The sequence below is a fragment of the Triticum aestivum genome, chromosome 2A (genome assembly GCF_018294505.1).
Source record: "Triticum aestivum cultivar Chinese Spring chromosome 2A, IWGSC CS RefSeq v2.1, whole genome shotgun sequence".
NCBI lineage: Eukaryota > Viridiplantae > Streptophyta > Magnoliopsida > Poales > Poaceae > Triticum > Triticum aestivum.
The window spans coordinates 21835812-21857311 of NC_057797.1; the positions used below are offsets into that span (position 1 = coordinate 21835812).

General features: G+C 49.6%; 1 pseudogene; it reads right to left on the reverse strand.

Moving 5' to 3' along the window:
• Positions 1 to 61: 61 nt before the first annotated feature.
• LOC123184389 (uncharacterized) lies at positions 62 to 20208 on the reverse strand (annotated as a pseudogene).
• Positions 20209 to 21500: the final 1292 nt, after the last annotated feature.

Here is a 21500-nt window from a genome sequence, read left to right on the forward strand (position 1 = left end):
CCGCATAAGCAGCATCTCCTTCTTCACACTCCAAAGAGATCCTGCGGCTTCCGTGAACCGTGATGGTTCCCTTGTGACCCGGCATCTTGAGCTGCAGATACACATAACAGGGCCGTGCCATGAATTTGGCATAAGCCGGCCGACCAAACAAGGCATGGTATGGGCTTTGAATCTTTACCACCTCAAAAGTCAGTGTTTCTGATCGGGAATCATGATCATCTCCGAAAGCTACCTCCAACGCTATCTTGCCCACAGGGTATGCAGACTTTCCTGGTACTACGCCATAGAAAACCGTATTTGAAGGCCGTAGATCTTTATCCCCGAGCCCCATACGCCGAAAGGTTTCATAATACAGTATATTGATACTGCTACCCCCGTCCATGAGCACCTTGGTGAACTTATAACCTCCCACCTGAGGTGCCACCACCAGAGCCAGCTGACCCGGATTATCCACCTGAGGAGGGTGATCCTCTCTACTCCATGTGATTGGCTGTTCCGACCATCGTAAGTACCGGGGCACGGCCGGTTCAACATTGTTAACTGCCCTTTTCCGGATCTTCTGGTCCCGCTTGTCCAAGCTAGTGGTAAATACATGATATTGGCCACTATTTAGCTGTTTCGGATTACTCTGGTAACCCGACTGCTGCTGCTGCTGCCTATAGCCCCCTTGGTCATTCTGGTTATGCTGATTATCCTGTCCGTTCAGATTACCATGCCCGTTCGGATTACCGTTAAACCCTGAACCGGAGTTTCCTCCACCGTGGTTTGGCCCGGATCTAGAACCGCCACCAGGATTATGATCATACCGGAAAGCATTGGAATTCTTAAATTCTCGCATGATGCATGTAACAATCCTTCCACAGATGGTTCGCTGGTTCCTCCGTTGTTCCATGCTTTGGGCAGGGTTGGTTCAACAAACTATTCAGACGCTCCGGATTGGGACTGGGCCCGGCACCGCGACCTCTGCCCCTGCGCTGTCGGCTCCCGTTTTGTATGTTGGTGTTGGCCACGAAATCCATGCTGCCATCCGCTTTACGCTTGCTTCCGCTGCTGCCCCCCTGGGTGGTACTGCTGACCTTTGGAGTTGCCGTTCTTCTTTCCCTTCCCTGCCTTTTCATCATCAGAAACGGGATCCTTGGTACTATCAGAATCAGCATATTTTACCAAAGCGGCCATGAGAGTCCCCATGTCGGTGCAATGGCGCTTCATTCGTCCCAATTTCAACTTTAGGGGCCCAAACCGACAATTGCCTTCCAAAGTTACCACCGCCGTGTCAGCATTGATGCGGTCTGATGAGTGCAAGATTTGTGAAACGCGGCGCACCCAATGAGTGGTTGACTCTCCTTCCACCTGGACGCAGGCAGTGAAATCCACTATCGACATGGGCTGCTCGCACGTGTCCTTGAAATTATTGATAAACCGAGCTCGCAATTGGGCCCATGAACCGATGGTATTGGGTGGCAGGCTCTTCAACCAAGTGCGGGCCGTTCCCTCAAGCATCATAGTGAAATACTTTGCACATGCATCTTCATCTACGTCAAGCATCTCCATAGCCATCTCATAGCTCTCCACCCACACCTCCGGGAGTTGATCCGCTGTATAGTTCGGCACCTTGCGCGGCCCTTTGAAGTCCTTAGGGAGGCGCACATTGCGCAAAGCAGGGACAAGGCAAGGCACCCCCAAAGCGCTTGAAGTAAGTCCCGGTTCAACCGAGGTGGTAGGACGAACTGGCGTAAGTGGACGGGTCTGATGTTGCGCAGCTAACTCGGCTTCTCTGCTTGCGCGGGCCCGGTCCACCAATTCCTGGGCATCCGGGGCCGGATTGTTACCACGGGGCACACCACGCCGTGTATTGCTGGATTCAGCCTGCTCTTCCATGTGCCTGCTATAGCTCCGGTTTGGGCGCGGAGTAGAATGAATTCGCTCGCGGCTATACGAATACGTCTCCTGCTGGGCCAGCGCCGTTCTGAGAAGCTCCTTGACCCGGCGCGTTTCTATTGCCTGTAACGAATCTCCCTCGATCGGAATAGCCTCCAGACGCGCCGCCACAACAACCAAGTTATCCAGCGGGTTGGAGTAGTGATCCGGAGGTGTGGTCACGATCCGTGGCTCTGGGTTATGAGGGGGGCAGATCTGTCACACGGGGTTGAACCGGCGCACCTGTACCGGGTACCACAGCTCGGTTTACTACTGGCTGATTACTGGTGCCTGCTCCAGGAGTATTAAAAAGATCCCTTCCTTCAAAAACCGATGGCAGGCGAGATCGGTATTTCCTTCTCATGACTTCCTGTGAAGCGTTCTGATCCAGCATGAGCTTATAAGCTTGCGCATCCAAAGCGGCCCGCTCGGCGGCCATCCTGACCTCCTCAGCTGCCAAATCTGCTTTAGCCTGGTGAATTTGCTCTCTCACCTTTGTAATCTCCGCATTGTGAGCATCCTGATCTGTCGGGTTAGCCTCTGCCATAAGCGCAGCCAATGCATCGAACAGATCGGATAATACTTGAGCCGGCGGGCGCACAGAGCCTCCTGCTCCGGCAGCCGTTGAACCGAAGACTATAGCCGTGGTCATTGATGAGTAAGGAGCTGCCTGGGTACCGGCCATGAATATACCGACCCGGCTTGGCAGATCAGAAGGGTTCGGAATACTGTCGCCATCGGAACAACCCCCGATCCGACCCTCTTGCACTTGATAAAGAGATTCAGTTTCCCCGGTTGATGACTCATCACCGGAATAAACAACGGTTTCGTCATCGTAAGCCGATCTGTCCTCATAGCTTCCTCTATGGATAACTCCCACAAAGGCACGCTTCATGGCTGGCTTAACCCGGGCAGGTTGCGCACGCTGAGCTGCCTCGATGAGGTCGGTGCAGGTGTCCAGCTCAGGGCCCGGTTCACCAATCTTGCCGATGAAAACGTGTATTCCACCAAAGGGGACCCGGTACCCGTACTCAATCGAGCCGGCCTCGGGGCCCCAGCCTGCGTCGTCGATGTAGATCTTGCCGCGACGACTCTTGGTCATCCGGCCCACGGCGTATCCCTTGAGCCCTTCGAAGCAGCCCTCCGAGAACTCGAAACCATCGTGCGATAGCCCCACGGTGGGCGCCAACTGTCGTGGGTTTGTCACGGCAGATGTCCTAGCAAAAGGACTTAGTCGTGGAGCCATCGCAACAGGTTAACTCAAAGGGGTTAAAGCGAACACAAAGGACACAGGGAGTTTATACTAGTTCGTCCCCTTCGATGAAGGTAAAAGCCTACGTCTAGTTTGTGATGGGATTATGAAGTCTCGATGAATAGGGAGCAAATCGCTTCACCTAGGCCTCGAGTTGTGGTTGTCTGTCCCTGAACCGCTATCGGGTCGTCCCCTTATATACACGGGTGACGCCCGTCGGTTCATAGAGTCCCAACCTCCGGTTTATACTCGTACCCGGGTTGGCCTCTTTCTTATTCCTAACTTACAATACAAGTTATACACAGGCCGGTTCACGGCTTAGGTTTTAAACCGACAGTACCCGTCATCATGCTTTCAGACAACGAATGTTTGAACAAAATCTCAATTGATTTTGGCACTGCGCTCCCTTGGGGTAAGTGCTTGCAAGGAGTAACTTGGTGAAATTCGTTCATCTCTCGGAAGAGGTTAACTCGTGATTAGAGTATGGGTGTGTCATTAGATCCGGGCAACAAGATTGACACATAGACTGTTCTCTCGGAGAGATTCCATTCTTATCCCGGAGGAACATCAACACGAGCCGGCTCTAGATCCAAACTTATGAGTTTCAGGATTTGAGTCCTAGAAGAAGGCTCAAAACAGGTCCACAGAGGAGCGTTAAACTCACCTTATAACAATTTTATTTTCGTAGTCGACGGGAGCCTTAGAAATTGTTTGTTTGTTGTTCGTCACTCGGACTGGTCAGGCCATACCGAGTGGAGATTACTCCAGTGGGGGCATGCTGAGTGCACCCACAAGGTGTAGTCCCCGAGGCCGCTGTCGACTGGGGGCAGTCGACGGGGGTCTGCGAGAACTAAAAATCTTCTTAGCTGGTGTTGATCGTATTTGTTCCTCTCCGAGTCACGCAAATGTCGGGCTAACCAACTTCCCCGCAGATGAGTGTGACCAACACCACCTCGTCACGAATTCCTTTGTGCAAAGTTTTCATTTTCTGAGTAGGAACAATCCTCCCGAGGTGCGGTTTAATTTTTATGCTGAAACCCATCAGATACTGTTCACTGAATTTTGCGATATTTGTTTGATTCCCTCTGACGGGGAATTAACAGAGCGTAAACCGACAGAGTTCTAGGTTTTTCTTCTCACTTTGAAAGTGGGGGAGGAGATAGGTGTGTCGAAAGCCACCGCCACAGCTATGATTGGTATTTCCCTCGGTGATGAGACCAAGATTATCGAACCAGTTGGAGAACCACGCAACACTATGTAAACGGTACCTACACACAAAGAACAAATACTTGCAACCCGACGCGTAACAGGTGTTGTCAATCCCTCCCAGGTAAAAGATAGATAAAATTGTAGTAGATTGGATAAATAGATCTCGCGGGAACGCGAGATAAAATGAATAGCAAAAATTGCAACAAAGTATTTTTGGGCTTTGGATTAATAGATTTGAAAATAAAACAGGCAAATAATAGAATGGAAAGCAAATATTATAAAGAAAAGACCCGGGGGCCGTAGATTTCACTAGTGGCTTCTCTTGAGAAAAATAGCATACGATGGGTAAACAAATTACTGTTGGGCAATTGATAGAACTTTAAATAATTATGACGATATCCAGTCAATGATAATCATATAGGCATCAAGTCCAAGATTAGTAGACCGACTCCTGCCTGCATCTACTACTGTTGCTCCACACATTGACCGCTATATATCCAGCATGCGTCTAGTGTATTGAGTTCATGGAAAAACGGAGTAATGCAATAAGAACGATGACATGATTTAGACAAGACCTATTCATGTAGGAATAGGCCCCATCTTGTTATCATTAATAGCAACGATCAATACGTGTCTTTCCGCCCCTTCTGTCACTGGGAAAGAACACCACACGACTGAACCCATCACAAAGCACCTCTTCCCATGGCAAGAAAAATCGATCTAGTTGGCCTAACTAGACACAAGATTTGAAAAAGAAATACGAGGCTATAAGTAATCATGCATATAAGAGATAAAAACTCAAATAACTTCCATCGATAAAATAGATGTGATCATAAACTCAAAGTTTATCGGATCCCAACAAACACACCGCAAAAAGAGTTACATCAAATAGATCTCCAAGAGACCATTGTATAGAGAATCAAAAGAGAGAGAGGAAGCAATCTAGCTACTGCCAACGGAACCGTAGGTCTACAATGAACTACTCACGCATCATCGAAGAGGCACCAATGAGGATGATGAACCCCTCTGTGATGGTGTCTAGATTGGATCTCGTGGTTCTGCAACTTGCGGCGGCTGGAATTGTGTTTCGTCGACTCCCCTAGGGTATTTGGATTTTCGGGGTATTTATAGAGCAAAGAGGCAATGCGCGAGGCCACCGAGGTGGGCACAACCAACCAAGGCGCGTCTGGGCCTGCAGGCGCGGCCAGGTGGGTTGTGCCCCCATCGGGGCACCCCTTTATTACTTGTTGTTCCTCTTGTTCCAGAAAAAATCTCCAAATTTTTTATGCCTTTGGACTCCTTTTGGTATTGAATTTCTGCGAAATAAAAACAAGCAAAAAACAACAACTGGAATTGGGCACTATGTCAATAGGTTAGTCCCAAAACTTATATAAATTTGCTATAAAATGATTGTAAAACATCCAACAATGATAATATAACAGCATGGAACAAGCAAAAAATATAGATACGTTGGACACGTATCAGAGTCACGGATGAGATCACGGACAAGACGAGGAGCTCCGGAATGATCCGGAGGTAAAGATTGCTATATAGGATGATATTCTGACACCGGAAGAGTCCATGATCTCTACCGGTCCATGATCTCTACCTCCGGACCATTCCGGAGCTCCTCGTCATGTCCGTGATCTCATTCGGGATTCCGAACAACATTCGGTTACCAAATCACATAAATCATATAACACTATATCGTCAAAAAATGCTAAGCGTGTGGACCCTACGGGTTCGAGAACTATGTAGACATGACTGAGACACCTCTCCGATCAATAACCAATAGCGGAATCTGGATGCACATATTGGTTCCTACATATTCTACGAAGATATTTATCGGTCAAACTTGGACAACATACGTAATTCCCTTTGTCTTTCGGTATGTTACTTGCTCGAGATTCGCGTCGGTATCTTCATAGATAGTTCAATCTTGTTACTGACAAGTCTCTTTACTTGTTCCGTAATACAACATCTCGTAACTAACTCCGTAGTTACTTTGTTTGCAAGCTTCTTGTGATGTTTATTGCCGAGAGGGCCCGGAGATACCTCTTCGATACACGGAGTGCCAAATCTCAATCTCGATTCACGCCAACAGAATAGACACCTTCGGAGATACCTGTAGAGCATCTCTGTGATCACCCAGTTACTTTGTGACATTTGATAGCATACAAGGTATTCCTCCGGTATCCGGGAGTTGCATGATCTCATGGTCGAAGGAACTTTTATTTGACATTAAGAAAGCAGTAGCAATAAACTACACGATCATATGCTAAGCTAACAGATGGGTCTTGTCCATCACATCATTCTCCTAATGATGTGTGATACGTCTCCAACGTATCTATAATTTTTTATTGTTCCATTTTATTATATTATCTGTTTTGGATGTCTAATGGGCTTTAATATACCTTTTTATATTATTTTTGGCACTAACCTATTAACCGAAGGCCCAGTACAAATTGCAGTTTTTTTGCCTATTTCAGTGTTTCACAGAAAAGGAATATCAAACGGAATCCAAACGGAATGAAACCTTCATGAGAATCTTTTTTTTGGAACAAACGCAATCCAGGAGACTTGGAGTGGAGGTCAAGGAAGCCACGAGGCGACCACGAGGTAGGAGGGCGCGCCCTCGGGGCTAGGCGCGCCCCCACCCTCGTGGGCCCCTCATAGCTCCACCGACCTACTTCTTTCGACTACATATACTCTTATACCCTGAAAACATCAGGGGGGGCACGAAACACCTGTTCCATCGCCGTGACCTCCTGTACCCGTGAGATCCCATCTTGGGGCCTTTTCCGGCGCTCCGCCGGAAGGGGATTCAATCACGGAGGGTTTGTATATCAACACCATAGCCTCTCCGATGATGTGTGAGTAGTCTTCCACAGACCTTCGAGTCCATAGTTACTGGCTAGATGGCTTCTCCTCTCTCTTGGGATCTCAATACAAAGTTCTCCTCGATCTTATTGGAGATCTATTCGATGTAATTCTTTTTGTTGTTTGTTTGTCGAGATCCGATGAATTGTGGGTTTATGATCAAGATTATCTATGAACAATATCTGATTCTTCTCTGAATTCTTATATGCATGATTTAATATCTTTGCAAGTCTCTTCGAATTATCAGTTTGGTTTGCCCTACTAGATTGATCTTTCTTGCAATGGGAGAAGTGCTTAGCTTTGGGTTCAATCTTGCGGTGCTCGATCCCAGTGAAAGAAAGGGAAACAACACGTATTGTATTGTTGCCATCGAGGATAAAAAGATGGGGTTTCTATCGTATTGCTTGAGTTTATCCCTCTACATCATGTCATCTTACCTAGAGCGTTACTCTGTTCTTATGAACTTAATACTCTAGATGCATGCTGGATAGCGGTCGATGTGTGGAGTAATAGTAGTAGATGCAGAATCGTTTTGGTCTACTTATCAAGGACGTGATGCCTATGTTCATGATCATGCCTAGATATTCTCATAACTATGCGCTTTTCTATCAATTGCTCGACGGTAATTTGTTCACCCACCGTAATATATGCTATCTTGAGAGAAGCCACTAGTGAAACCTATGGCCCCCGGGTCTACTTTACAGCATATAAGTTTCCGATCTATAATTCTAGTTTATTATTTTGCAATCTTTACTTTTTCAATCTATACAACAAAAATACCAAAAATATTTATCTTATTATCTTTATCAGATCTCACTTTTGCAAGTGGCAGAGAAGGGATTGACAACCCCTTTATCGTGTTGGTTGGAAGGTTCTTGATTGTTTGTGCAGGTACTATGCGATTTGCGTGTAGTTTCCTACCGGATTGATACCTTGGTTCTCAAAAAACAGAGGGAAATACTTACGCTGCTTTGCTGCATCACCCTTTCATCTTCAAGGGAAAACCAACGCATTCTCAAGAGGTAGCAAGAAGGATTTCTGGCGCCGTTGCCGGGGAGATCTACGCACACGTCAAGACATACCAAGTACCCATCACAAACTCTTCTCCCTCGCATTACATTATTTGGCATTTGCCTCTCGTTTTCTTCTCCCCCACATCACCCTTGCCGTTTTATTCGCCCTCTTTTTTCGTACGTCTCTTTTCTCTTCCTCGTTCTGTGTTTGTGTGTTGGATTGATTGTTTGTCATGATGGCTCAAGACAATACTAAATTGTGCGACTTTTCCAATACCAACAACAATGATTCTATTATCACTCCGGTTGCTCCTATTACCGATGCTGAATCTTGTGAAAATAATGTTGCTCTGTTGAATCTTGTTATGAAAGATCAGTTTTCTGGCCTTCCTAGTGAAGATGCTGCTACCCATCTAAACAACTTTGTTAATTTCTGCGATATGCAAAAGAAGAAAGATGTGGATAATGATATTGTTAAATTGAAGCTATTTCGGTTTTCACTTAGAGGTCGTGCTAAAACTTGGTTCTCTTCTTTGCCTAAAAGTAGTATTGATTCATGGAATAAGTGCAAAGATGCTTTTATCTCTAAGTATTTTCCTCCCACTAAGATCATCTCTCTTAGAAATGATATTATGAATTTTAAGAAACTTGACCATGAGCATGTTGCACAAGCTTGGGAGAGGATGAAATTAATGATACGTAATTGCCCTACACATGGTTTGAATTTATGGATGATTATACAATTTTTTTATGCTGGATTGAATTTTTCTTCTAGAAATCTTTTAGATTCGGCCGCTGGAGGCACTTTTATGGAAATAACTTTAGGAGAAGCTACTAAACTCCTATATAATATTATGGTTAATTATTCTCAATGGCACACCGAAAGATCTACTAGTAAAAAAGTTCATGCGATAGAAGAGATTAATGTTTTGAGTGGAAAGATGGATGAACTTATGAAGTTTTTTGCAAATAAGAGTGCTTCTTCTGATCCTAATGATATGCCTTTGTGTACTTTGATTGAAAATAATAATGAATCTATGGATGTGAATTTTGTTGGTAGGAACAATTTTGGTAACAACGCGTATAGAGGAAATTTTAATTCTAGGTCGTTCCCTAGTAATTCCTCTAATATTATGGTAATTCCTACAACAACTCTTATGGAAATTTTAATAAGATGCCCTCTGATTTTGAGACTAGTGTTAAAGAATTTATGGTTTCACAAAAGAATTTCAATGCTTTGCTTGAAGAAAAATTGCCCAAGATTGATGAGTTGGCTAGGAACGTGGATATAATTTCTCTTGATGTTGATTCTTTGAAACTTCTATTCCACCTAAGCATGGTATCAATGAGTCTCTCAAAGCCATGATAATTTCCATTGATGAGTGCAAAGAAAGAACCGCTAGGATGCGTGCTAAAACATATTACTTTGTAAAAGCACGTTCTTCTAGTTTTCATGATAATAATGATGAAGATCTAAAAGTAATTGATGTGTCCCCTATTAAATCTTTGTTTTCCAATATGAATCTTGATAAAGATGGGACTGGAGATGAGTCAACTTTAGTTAAAAGGCGTCCCAATGTTTCCGAGTTTTTAGATCTTGATGCAAAAATTGGTAAAAGTGGGATTGAAGAGGTCAAAACTTTACATAGGAATGAACCCACTATTTTGGATTTCAAGGAATTTAATTATGATAATTGATCTTTGATAGACTGTATTTCCTTGTGTGCAATCCGTGTTAAATTCTCCTCATGCTTATGATCAAAATAAAGCTTTTACTAAACATATGTTGATGCTTTAATGCAATCTTATGAAGAAAAGCTTGAACTAGAAGTTTCCAACCCTAGAAAACTTTATGATGAGTGGGAACCCACTATTAAAATTAAGATTAAATATCATGAATGCTATGCTTTATGTGATTTGGGTGCAAGTGTTTCCACAATTCCGGAAACTTTGTGTGATGTGCTAGGTTTCCGTGAAATTGATGATTGTTCTTTAAATTTGCATCTTGCGGATTCCACCATTAAGAAACCTATGGGAAGTGAGGGAGTCCTGGATTAGGGGGTGTTCGGGTAGCCGGACAATACCTTCAGCCGGACTGCAGGACTATGAAGATACAAGATTGAAGACTTCGTCCCGTGTCCGGATGGGACTTTCCTTGGCGTGGATGTCAAGCTTGGTGATGCGGATATTCAAGATCTCCTACCATTGTAACCGACTCTGTGTAACCCTAACCCTATCCGGTGTCTATATAAACCAGAGGGTTCTAGTCCGTAGGACAACTCCATCATACAAAAAATCATACCATAGGCTAGCTTCTAGGGTTTAGCCTCCTTGATCTCGTGGTAGATCTACTCTTGTACTACCCATATCATCAAAATTAATCAAGCAGGAGTAGGGTTTTACCTCCATCGAGAGGGCCCGAACCTGGGTAAAAACATCGTGTCCCTTGTCTCCTGTTACCATCCGTCCTAGACGCACAGTTCGGGACCCCCTACCCGAGATCCGCCGGTTTTGACACCGACATTGGTGCTTTCATTGAGAGTTCCTCTGTGTCGTGACTTTTGGGCTCGATGGCTCCTTTGATCATCAACAACGATGCGGTCCAGGGTGAGACTTTTCTCCCCGGGCATATCTTCGTCTTCGGCTGCTTCACACTGCGGACCAATCCGCTTGGCCACCTGGAGCAGATCGAAAGCGACGCCCCTGGCCATCAGGTCAGGTTTGGAAGCCTAAACTACACGGCAGACATCCGCGGAGATTTGATCTTCGACGGATTCGAGCCACAGCCAAGCGTGCCGCACTGTCTCGTGGGGCACGATCTAGCTCTGCCTCCGAACAGCGCCCTGGAGGCCGCAAGCGCACCGGCTCTGGCCCTCAATCCAGAGCCAGCTGCGCCAAGCGAGGATGAGCGGTTGGACGTCACCTCGGGGGCTGCAATCTCAAAGGCGATCGAGCTGAACGCCAGCCCCGCACTCCGCATGATCCATGACTCCGAGGATCCGGATTCCTCTCCGGACTCAGAACCCCTCGCGCCCCTGCCGATCGAAACCGATTGGGCGCCGATAATGGAGTTCACCGCCGCGGACATCTTTCAGCACTCGCCTTTTGGCGACATCCTGAATTCTCTCAAGTCTCTCTCTTTATCAGGAGAGCCCTGGCCCGACTACGGTCAGCGAGGATGGGATACGGACGATGAAGAAATTCAAAGCCCACCCACCACCCACTTTGTAGCCACTGTCGACGATTTAACCGACATGCTTGGCTTCGGCTCCGAACACATAAACGGTATGGACGACTATGCAGTTGACGAACAGGAACCAGCACCTGTAGGGCGCTGGAAGGCCACCTCGTCATATGACATATACATGGTGGATACCCCAAAAGATGGAGATGGCGATGGGACAGCGGGGGATGACACCTCCATGAAACGGCCAAACCGCCGGCGTCAGCGGCGCCGCTCTAAATCCCGCCAAAGCAAAAACGGTGATTCCGGCAGGGGAGATAATACTACCCTGGATAGCGCCGAAGAACACCCCCTCCAGCAAGATTTAGCACAGGAAGATGGAGAGGCCAGCCCTCATGAGAGAGCGGCAGACCGAGAGGTTGAGGATGATAACTATATACCTCCCTCCGAAGACGAGGCAAGCCTCGACGACGACGAATTCGTCGTACCATCAGACCCCGCCGAACAAGAGCGTTTCAAACACAGGCTTTTAGCCACGGCAAGCAGCCTTAAGAAAGAGCAGCAACAACTTAGAGCTGACCAAGACTTGCTAGCTGACAGATGGACTGAAGTCCTTGCGGCCGAAGAGTATGAACTCGAACGCCCCTCCAAGAGTTACCCAAAGCGCAGGCCGCTACCACGATCATAGGAGGAAGCACCTACATCACCAGCGCACGACATGGCCGACCGGCCACCTCGCGGCCGCGACAGAGAGGCCTCTCGGCCCTCCACCCAAGCCATGCCCCGGCGCTGTTCAACTAAGGCACGGGAAAATGCGCCAGACCTGCAAGACGTACTGGAGTACAAGGCAAGACAAACAAGATCGATCTACGGATCGCGCAGGCGCCCCACGACACGTGACGGTGATCTTCATTTCGGATACAACAAATCTGGCCGGGCCGAACACAACAGACATAGCTCCTCCGAGCTGCGTCATGATATAGCCCAGTATAGAGGCGCCGCACACCCACTATGCTTCACAGATGACGTAATGGATCATAAAATCCCAGAGGGTTTCAAACCCGTAAACATCGAATCATACGATGGCACAACAAATCCGGCGGTATGGATCGAGGATTATCTCCTTCATATCCACATGGCCCGCGGCGATGATCTACACGCCATCAAATACCTCCCGCTCAAACTTAAAGGATCGGCCCGACATTGGCTTAACAGCTTGCCAGCAAACTCAATCGGTTCTTGGGAGGACCTGGAAGCCGCATTCCTCGACAACTTCCAGGGCACTTACGTGCGACCACCGAATGCCGATGATTTAAGCCACATAATTCAGCGGCCAGAGGAATCGGCCAGGAAATTCTGGACACGGTTCCTAACAAAGAAAAACCGGATAGTCGACTGTTCGGACGCAGAGGCCCTAGCAGCCTTCAAGCATAATATCGCGACGAGTGGCTTGCCCGGCACCTGGGACAGGAAAAGACGAAATCTATGGCAGCCCTCACGACACTCATGACCCGCTTTTGCGCGGGAGAAGACAGCTGGCTAGCTCGCAGTAACAACTTAGCAAAGAACCCTCGTAATTCGGATACCAAGGACAAAAGTGGCAGGACACGTCAGAATAAGCAAAAGCGCTGCGTTAGCAGCAACATCAATGAATACACGACAGTTAATGCCAGATTCAGAGGCTATAAATCCTGTCAGCGGAAAAAGCCATTCAAAAAGAATACTCAGGGCCCGTCCAGTTTGGAACGAATACTCGACCGCTTGTGCTAGATACATGGCACCCCTGAAAGGCCAGCCAATCACAGCAACAGGGACTGTTGGGTGTTCAAGCAGGCAGGCAAGCTAAGAGCCGAAGATAAAGACAAGGGGATGCATAGCGATGACGAGGAGGAGCCCAGGCCGCCGAACAGTAATGGACAAAAGGGTTTTCCCCCACAAGTGCGGACGGTGAACATGATATACGCAACCCACATTCCCAAGAGGGAGCGGAAGCGTGCTCTACGGGACGTATATGCGATGGAGCCAGTCGCCCCAAAGTTCAACCCATGGTCCTCCTGCCCGATCACTTTTGATCGAAGGGACCACCCCACTAGCATCCGTCATGGCGGCTTCGCCGCATTGGTTCTCGACCCAATCATCTACGAATTTCACCTCACAAGAGTCCTCATGGACGGCGGAAGTAGCCTGAACCTGCTTTACCAGGATACAGTGCGGAAAATGGGCATAGATCCCTCGAGGATTAAACCCACAAAAACGACCTTTAAAGGCGTTATACCAGGTGTAGAGGCCAACTGTACAGGCTCAGTAACGCTTGAAGTGGTCTTTGGATCTCCAGACAATTTCCGAAGCGAAGAGTTAATCTTCGGTGTAGTCCCGTTTCGCAGTGGCTATCACGCCCTGCTCGGACGAACCGCATTTGCAAAGTTCAATGCGGTGCTGCACTACGCATATCTCAAGCTCAAGATGCCAGTCCCTCGAGGAGTAATCACGGTCAATGGAAACACCGAACGCTCCCTCCGTACGGAGGAGCACAGGGCAGTTCTCCAGTCCGTCCATTAAAAAGACAGACACTGCCAAGCGCGCCCGGAGTAACCTACAACAAGACCGCCTGGCACGTTCTGAGCAGGCGTAGCAATGCGGCCCCAACCCCAGCCTTCGCAACATAGCGAAACCAGTGCCTCGCGTACATAACTACGCTCTTGAAATACCATGGGCGCAGGGGAAGGGGCACAATAACGGCACGCCCAAAATATGGCTTAAAACATACTAGGGGCTGTCGGATTCTTCGGACTCCATACTTCGGACGGCCTGTTCGGCAATTCAACTGCCGCACAAACGATGCAAGATCCAGGGTGGCAGACAAGCCATGCCGCATTATGGAACCCCCAAGTGGTCTCTGTTACGAGCAGTATACCTGTTTTGAATACAATTCTGCGGCCTGCCCCTGGCCAGGACATGTTTAATAGTCCAATATCTTTTGCTTATCATACCACTTGTATCGTTCTGCTCTCATAGCAGCCTTTTTATAAACAATGCATAGCTTTCTGTCTATTTTTTACATTATCCTATTTTCATACATATGTTTATGACATGTTGCACCCGTACACCATGGTACGGCAAACACGCCAGGGGCTTCCGTACCCCTCAATATGGTGTGAGAAGCCCGTACACTTTCACAAGTGCGGCACCCCGAACTTATAGCACTATATGCATCGGCTCCGAATCATGATTTGGGTCAATAGTTGGGTTTGCCTGGCTCCTATGTTTTGGTGCCTTACGTTCCGCTATATCGGCTAAGGTAGCACTAGGAGAACCACTGCGATTGTGCCCCGGTTGAGCTGGGTTAAGCACCTCAGTGGAGAAAGCTAAAACTGACTGTCATGATAAGGCGAGAGACCGATCGCTGTTCGAGAGGTTTTTCGAGTCCCTAAAGACTCTTGCCGCTTCGAGCGAGGAGCCGGCTTTGTCCGGCCAAGGCGTGGATAGCGCCCCGAACTCGGTCTTCCGAACTAGGGGCTTCGCCGAAATTTAAAATTATAGAGTTCTATGGCTAAGTGAGAGTGTTCAAGCATTATAGTCCGATTGCCTGGTTCGTTGTGCTGAGCGCCTCCCTCGAAGGACCCAACTATGGGGAAAAGAGCGCTCAGGTTTATCCCGAACACCCTAGCACTAGTGGCATGGGGGCAGAAGCCGACGACTGGCCATCTCTCAATATTTTTTTGATAAACAGACGCAAAGAAAGTAATATTTTAAATTCAACAAGCATTGCTTAGCGCCTATGAACAAGTTTTCAGCGCACAGGATAAACACGAGCGAGTTCATTCAAAAATTACATCCTTGGTACATTCATCCGCCACAAGGCGGGCACCCGCAAGAACATCCTTGTAGTAGTTCTCAGGCTTGCGATGCTCATTCCCCGGCGGCGGCCCATCCTTCACAAGCTTCTCACCGTCCAGCTTACCCCAGTGCACCTTTGCACGGGCAAGGTCCCTACGGGCACCTTCGATGCAGACGGAGCGCTTGATGACCTCGAGCCTTGGACAGGCCTCCACCAGCCGCCGCACCAGCCCGAAGTAGCTCCCAGGCAGGGCCTCTCCGGGCCACAGCCGAACTATGAAGCCCTTCATGGCCTGTTCGGCCGCCTTGTGGAGCTCGACCAGCTGTTTCAACTTGTCGCTCAAGCACTACAGGAAACAGGTAATTTGTCGTCTGTGGATCACAGACGGCAAAGACCTAAATCAAGACGGCAAAGACTTTGCCGTCAGGAAGCAGACGGCAAACTCAGACGGCAAAGATAAGTCGGCAAAGAATAATTTGCCTTCAGCTTTTTTATAGAGAAGACGGCAAAGACTTTGCCGTCTGCCAATCGTAATAGCACACGGCAAAGCAGTATCTTTGCTGTCAGCCGAAACACAATCTTTTCCGTCAGCTGATCTAATTTAGAGACGGCAAAGAATTTTTTAATTTAAAAGAAAAATCACTGGAGATTTTCTAAAACATTTCTCATGGCATTCTTCTTAGATCAATTTACACAACAAGTCTATTACAATCTGTTCGCAGAACACCTAACCATTAAACATTGGTAGTTACAACATTGTTTGTATATCCATTTACACAACTCAGCATCAATATTTTTCATAATCAAGAAATACATTCATGATACAGAGAAAAACGGCCAAGAAACTATGACGCCCTGCAACAGACCGCACCGGGCACGGGGCAGCCCCTGTCGACAGCCGCTCGGTGTCTTGCACCCGATGGAGACGAGCAGCGGCGGCCCTCCGCGCCCGGCGCTGCTCCCTGCGACGGCCGGTGAGTGGAGTGAGGCGGGCTCCGGCAGTCGGCCAGCACGGGCGGAGGCAGGCACACGCGGGCGGCGCTCAGTGGCGCGGGCGGAGGCAAGTTCCGGCGGGCGGCGCCCGGTGGCACGAGCAGAGGCAAGCTTCGGCAGGCGGCAACCGGTGGCGCGGGCGGAGGCAAGCTCCGGCGGGCGGACATGGGCGGAGGCGGACGCGGGGGAGCAGCACCTCCTTGTCCTCCTGGCCGTGGACGTCATCGTTGGCGCCGTCGTTGGAGAGCGCTGCTCCCGGTTGGCCTTGGCCAGCGCGGCGTCGAGGAGTGCCCTCATTCCGGCGAGGGGACGCCGCGGGGTCCGGCGAGGGGACGAGGCGGGGTCCGGCGTGGGGACGCCGCAGGGTCCGACGTGGGGACGACGCAGGGTCCAGCGGGGGGACGTCGTGGGGTCCGGCGAGGGGACGAGGCGAGGTCCGGCAAGGGGACGAGGCGGGGTCTGGCATGGGGACGCCGCGGGGTCCGGCGTGGGGACGATGTGGGGTCCGGCGGGGGGACGCCGCGGGGTCCGGCGAGGGGACGAGGCGAGGTCCGGCGAGGGGAAAGTGGATGGGGCCGGCAGCGAGGTGGTGGCTGGCGAGGCGAAGCAAGGTGGTTGCGGGCGCTGCCTTCTCGATTTGGATCACGGAGAGAGAAACGAGAGAGAGAGAGAGAGATCGTGGTGGGGGTGGGCCGCTCGGGTGGATAAGGGCAGAGGAGTGGAGCCCGTGGGTGCGTGGCTGCGTGGTGCATGGGGCGCTGGGGCGCTGGGGCGCGTGGGGCGTGGGGCGCTAGGGATGTGTGGCTCAGATCCTGCCATCTCATCGATCCATGTGATCGATCCGTGTATTGTGTTTCTTCTTTGCCGTCTGTGTTTTTTAATACAGACGGCAAAGAGCATACTTTGCCGTCTGTAATAAAAAACGTAGACGGCAAAGATCTTTGCCGTCTGCGGTTTTTACTACAGACGGCAAAGAGCATGCTTTGCCGTCTATAATAAAAAATGCAGATGGCAAAGATCTTTGCCGTCTGTGTTTTGTATTATAGACGGCAAAGAATGCTCTTGGCCGTCTGTATTTTTTATTTGCAGACGGCAAAGTCTTTTTTGCCGTTAGTTTTTCTTTGCCGTCTTCTGATGACGGCAAATCCACTCTTTGCTGTCTGCTCGACGAAAAGCTGACGGCAAAGACGCCTCCTGACGGCAAATTAGCAGTTTCCTGTAGTGAAGGGCACAGGGTGTCCGGCCTCAGCATACTGAGACCAGAACACCTTCTCCGTCGAGCCGCCCTCTTCGGCTCGGTAGAATGCGGCAGTGTCGGATACGCTGCGGGGAAGATCTATGAATGCCCCTGGAGAGCTCCGGATTCGGGTAAGTGACAAGTAGTTTACTTTTATATTTCTGCTTTGCATAAAGAATGCCTTACCCGCCTCTATCTTTATCATCTCCTCCAACTCTTGGAGAGCCTTTTGGGCTTCGGCCTTGGCAGACTTGGCAGTCTCAAGGGCCGCCGCGAGCTCGGATGCTTGCGTCTTTGACTCAAGGTCCAAACTCTCATGTTTTTTCATGAGAGCCTAAGGCTCTTGCCGCACCTCGCCGACCTGGGCCTCAAGTTTCTCTCGCTCGGTGCGCTCCGCGGCCGCTTTCTTTTTGGCCTTGGACAGCGCCTGCTTGAGGGTCGCCACCTCAGTCGTGGCCCCTATAATAAGCAGTACAATCCTGTTATTTTTTGCAATCACGCCTTTTTATAGGCACTTTTACTGTAAGGTATTTCTTAAATTCTTTCTCCTCGAGCTGCCGCTTGGCAAGGCTGAGCTCTTGCTCGGTCCGCTCGAGGTCCTGTTTCAAGACACCCACCTCCGCAGTCACTGCAGCGGTGGATAGCAGCGAAGCCTGCATACGCATATTGACTCTTTATTGTTAGACTCCTGCGAAATTTAATAGATCATCTATTCGGCTTTTCTTTCCGAACGCCAAACAGAGCATCAGGGGCTACTGTCTATGCGGTAATATTTTTACATATTTTTACTTACCTCGAAGCTTGTTAGAAGGCTAGCGCAAGCTTCAGTCAGTCCGCTCTTGGCAGACCGAACCCTCTGGATCACCGTACTCATAATAGTACGGTGCTTCTCGTCGATGGAGGCGCCGTCAAGCACCTCCAGCAGATTGTCCGGCGCCTCCGGTTGGACGGAGGCTGCCGGCTCAGAAGGCTTGCTCTTCTTGGAAGGAGTTCCCCTGCCGCGGTCCGGAACTGTTGAAGATTCCGGCACGGTGTGCGGCTCAAAGACGGACTTGGAGCCCTGGGGGGTCTTGTCCCCTTTACTTCTGGAGTCCGGGAGGTTGTCCTGCGGCTCCTCCAGGACCACCTCCTCCTGCCCTAGAGCTTGTCGCGACGCCACTTCGGTGTCGTCCGCAGTGCGGGGGGAGACAGCGGGCGGAACTGAGTTCACGTCCGATGAATCCAGGGAGCCGCTCGACGACTCGTCGAGTCCGGCCCGGGGCGGGCTGCATAATTATGTTCGACATTAGGGAAAGCTGTGCCACAAAGGAACGTCATGAGTTACTCTGATATCCGAACTTACGATTTCGCCAGACGCTTGGCCCTGTCTGGCCACTCCTCTTCGTCCTCTTCGGCGTCGGGGGAGTAGTCTGGCGGAGGGGTCTTCCTCTTCTTGGACCCTTCGGCAACCCCCGTTGGGGCGGCCTTCCTTTTCTTTCCTCCCCCCGCTGGAGGGGGAGAGGTTTCTTCCTCCTCCTCGTTCTCACGGGAGGAGAGCGTCTCGGACTCGTCAGACGACGAGTCCGACACCACCACATTACGGGCACTCTTTCGAGTCCCCATGGCCTTCTTCTTCTTGGCCTTCTTCTCCGGCACCACATAAGGCGCCGGAACCAGCAGCTTCACTAGGAGAGTAGGGGCTAGGTCTTCGGGCAAGGGAGCCGGACAATTGATCGGTCCGGACTTCGCCTGCCAAGCCTGTCAAAGGCAAGGTAGTTTAGATCCCGCATAGAGTCAAACTATGAAAAAACTTTACATCCTGTAAAAGGTGAAAATAGCTTACCTCGCTAGTGTGACGCTGCGAGCTGTATCCGCGGTCCTCGGAAGCGGATGCGGGAGCCTCGGCGCCTTTGGTTAGCACCTTCCAGACGTCTTCGTACGTCGTGTCGAAGAGCCTGTTAAGGGTTCGGTGCTGCTCCGGGTCGAACTCCCACAGATTGAAGTCGCGTTGTTGACACGGGAGGATCCGGCGGATGAGCATAACCGGGACTACATTAACAAGCTTGATTGGCTTGTTCACCAGGGACTGGATGCATGACTGCAGTCCGGTCACCTCTTTTTCGTCGCCCCACGACAGGCCCGTCTCTTTCCAGGACATAAGCCGCGTGGGGGTCCGAATCAGAACTCGGGGGCTGCGATCCATTTCGGATCACGTGGCTCGGTGATGTAAAACCACCCGAATTGCCACCCCTTCAGGGTCTCCACACAGGAGCCCTTGAGCCATAGGACGTTGGCCATCTTGCCCGCCATGGCGCCTCCGCACTCCGCCTGGCTGCAGCGCACCACCTTGGGCTTGACGTTGAAAGTCTTGAGGCAGAGGCCGAAATGGGGGCGGACGCGGAGGAAAGCCTCGCACACGACGATAAACGCCGAGATGTTGAGGATGAAGTTCGGGGCCAGATCATGGAAATCCAGGCCGTAGTCGAACATGAGCTCCCGGACAAATGGGTGGAGTGGAAAACCCAGTCCGTGGAGGAAGTGGGGAAGAAATACTACCCTCTCATGGGGCCTTGGGGTGGGGAGAATCTGCCCCTTTTCGGTAAGCCGGTGTGCGATGTCGTTAGACAAGTATCCGACCTTCCTTAGCTTCTTGACTTGGCCCTCCGTGACGGAGGAGACCATCCACTTGCCTCCCGCTCCGGACATTGCTGGAGAAGGTTGAGGTGGGAAATGCGGGCTTGGGCACTGGAGCTTGAGTGCACAGGAAATGGATAGGCAAAGGAGGAAGAAGGCGTAGGTAAAAAAGGTGGAACCTTATCCCCTTATATGGGTGGATGCAGCTGTGCGTCCCCACCAGCCTAGTAAAACTCGCTTGCCTCCCAAGCGCCGTGATAAATGGCGCGGTTGGGTTACCCACGTCCGTATTGATGAGAATCCCGTAAAGGGGGGGACACGATCTCTGCTTTGACAAGACGTGCCAAGGAAACCACCTCGCAAACCGTGCTGAGGTGGAAAAGTAAAAACGATTCGAGTAAAGGACTTGGCCGTAGTGTGATGACGCACTACGGAATACGTCGGCAGATTTGATTTGTGTTAATATTATTCTCTCTATGGCAACATGTGGAAGCTTATTTTGCAGAGCCAGACACTATTCTTGGTGTTTATAATCTTCTTGAAGAACTTGGAGGAGGAACCCGCCTTGCAATGCTGAAGACAAACTGCGCGCCGGACTCGTCGTCATTGAAGCTTGGTTCAGGGGCTACTGAGGGAGTCCTGGATTAGGGGGTGTTCGGGTAGCCGGACAATACCTTCAGCCAGACTCCAGGACTATGAAGATACAAGATTGAAGACTTCGTCCCGTGTCCGGATGGGACTTTCCTTGGCGTGGAAGACAAGCTTGGCGATGCGGATATTCAAGATCTCCTACCATTGTAACCGACTCTGTGTGACCCTAACCCTATCCGGTGTCTATATAACCCGGAGGGTTCTAGTCCGTAGGACAACTCCATCATACAATAATCATACCATAGGCTAGCTTCTAGGGTTTAGCCTCCTTGATCTCATGGTAGATCTACTCTTGTACTACCCATATCATCAATATTAATCAAGCAGGAGTAGGGTTTTACCTCCATCGAGAGGGCCCGAACCTGGGTAAAAACATCGTGTCCCTTGTCTCCTGTTACCATCCGTCCTAGACGCACAGTTCGGGACCCCCTACCCGAGATCCGCCGGTTTTGACACCGACAGGAAGGATTAATGACATTCTTATTGTTGCAAATAGGATTTATGTGCCCATACATTTCATTGTTCTTGATTTAGATCTCAATCCTACATGTCCTATTATTCTTGGTAGACCTTTCCTTAGAACAGTTGGTGCAATTACTGATATGAAAGAAGGAAATATTATATTCCAATTTCCATTAAGGAAAGGCATGGAACACTTTCCTAGAAAGAAATTAAATTACCTTATGAATCTATTATGAGAGCCACTTATGGAT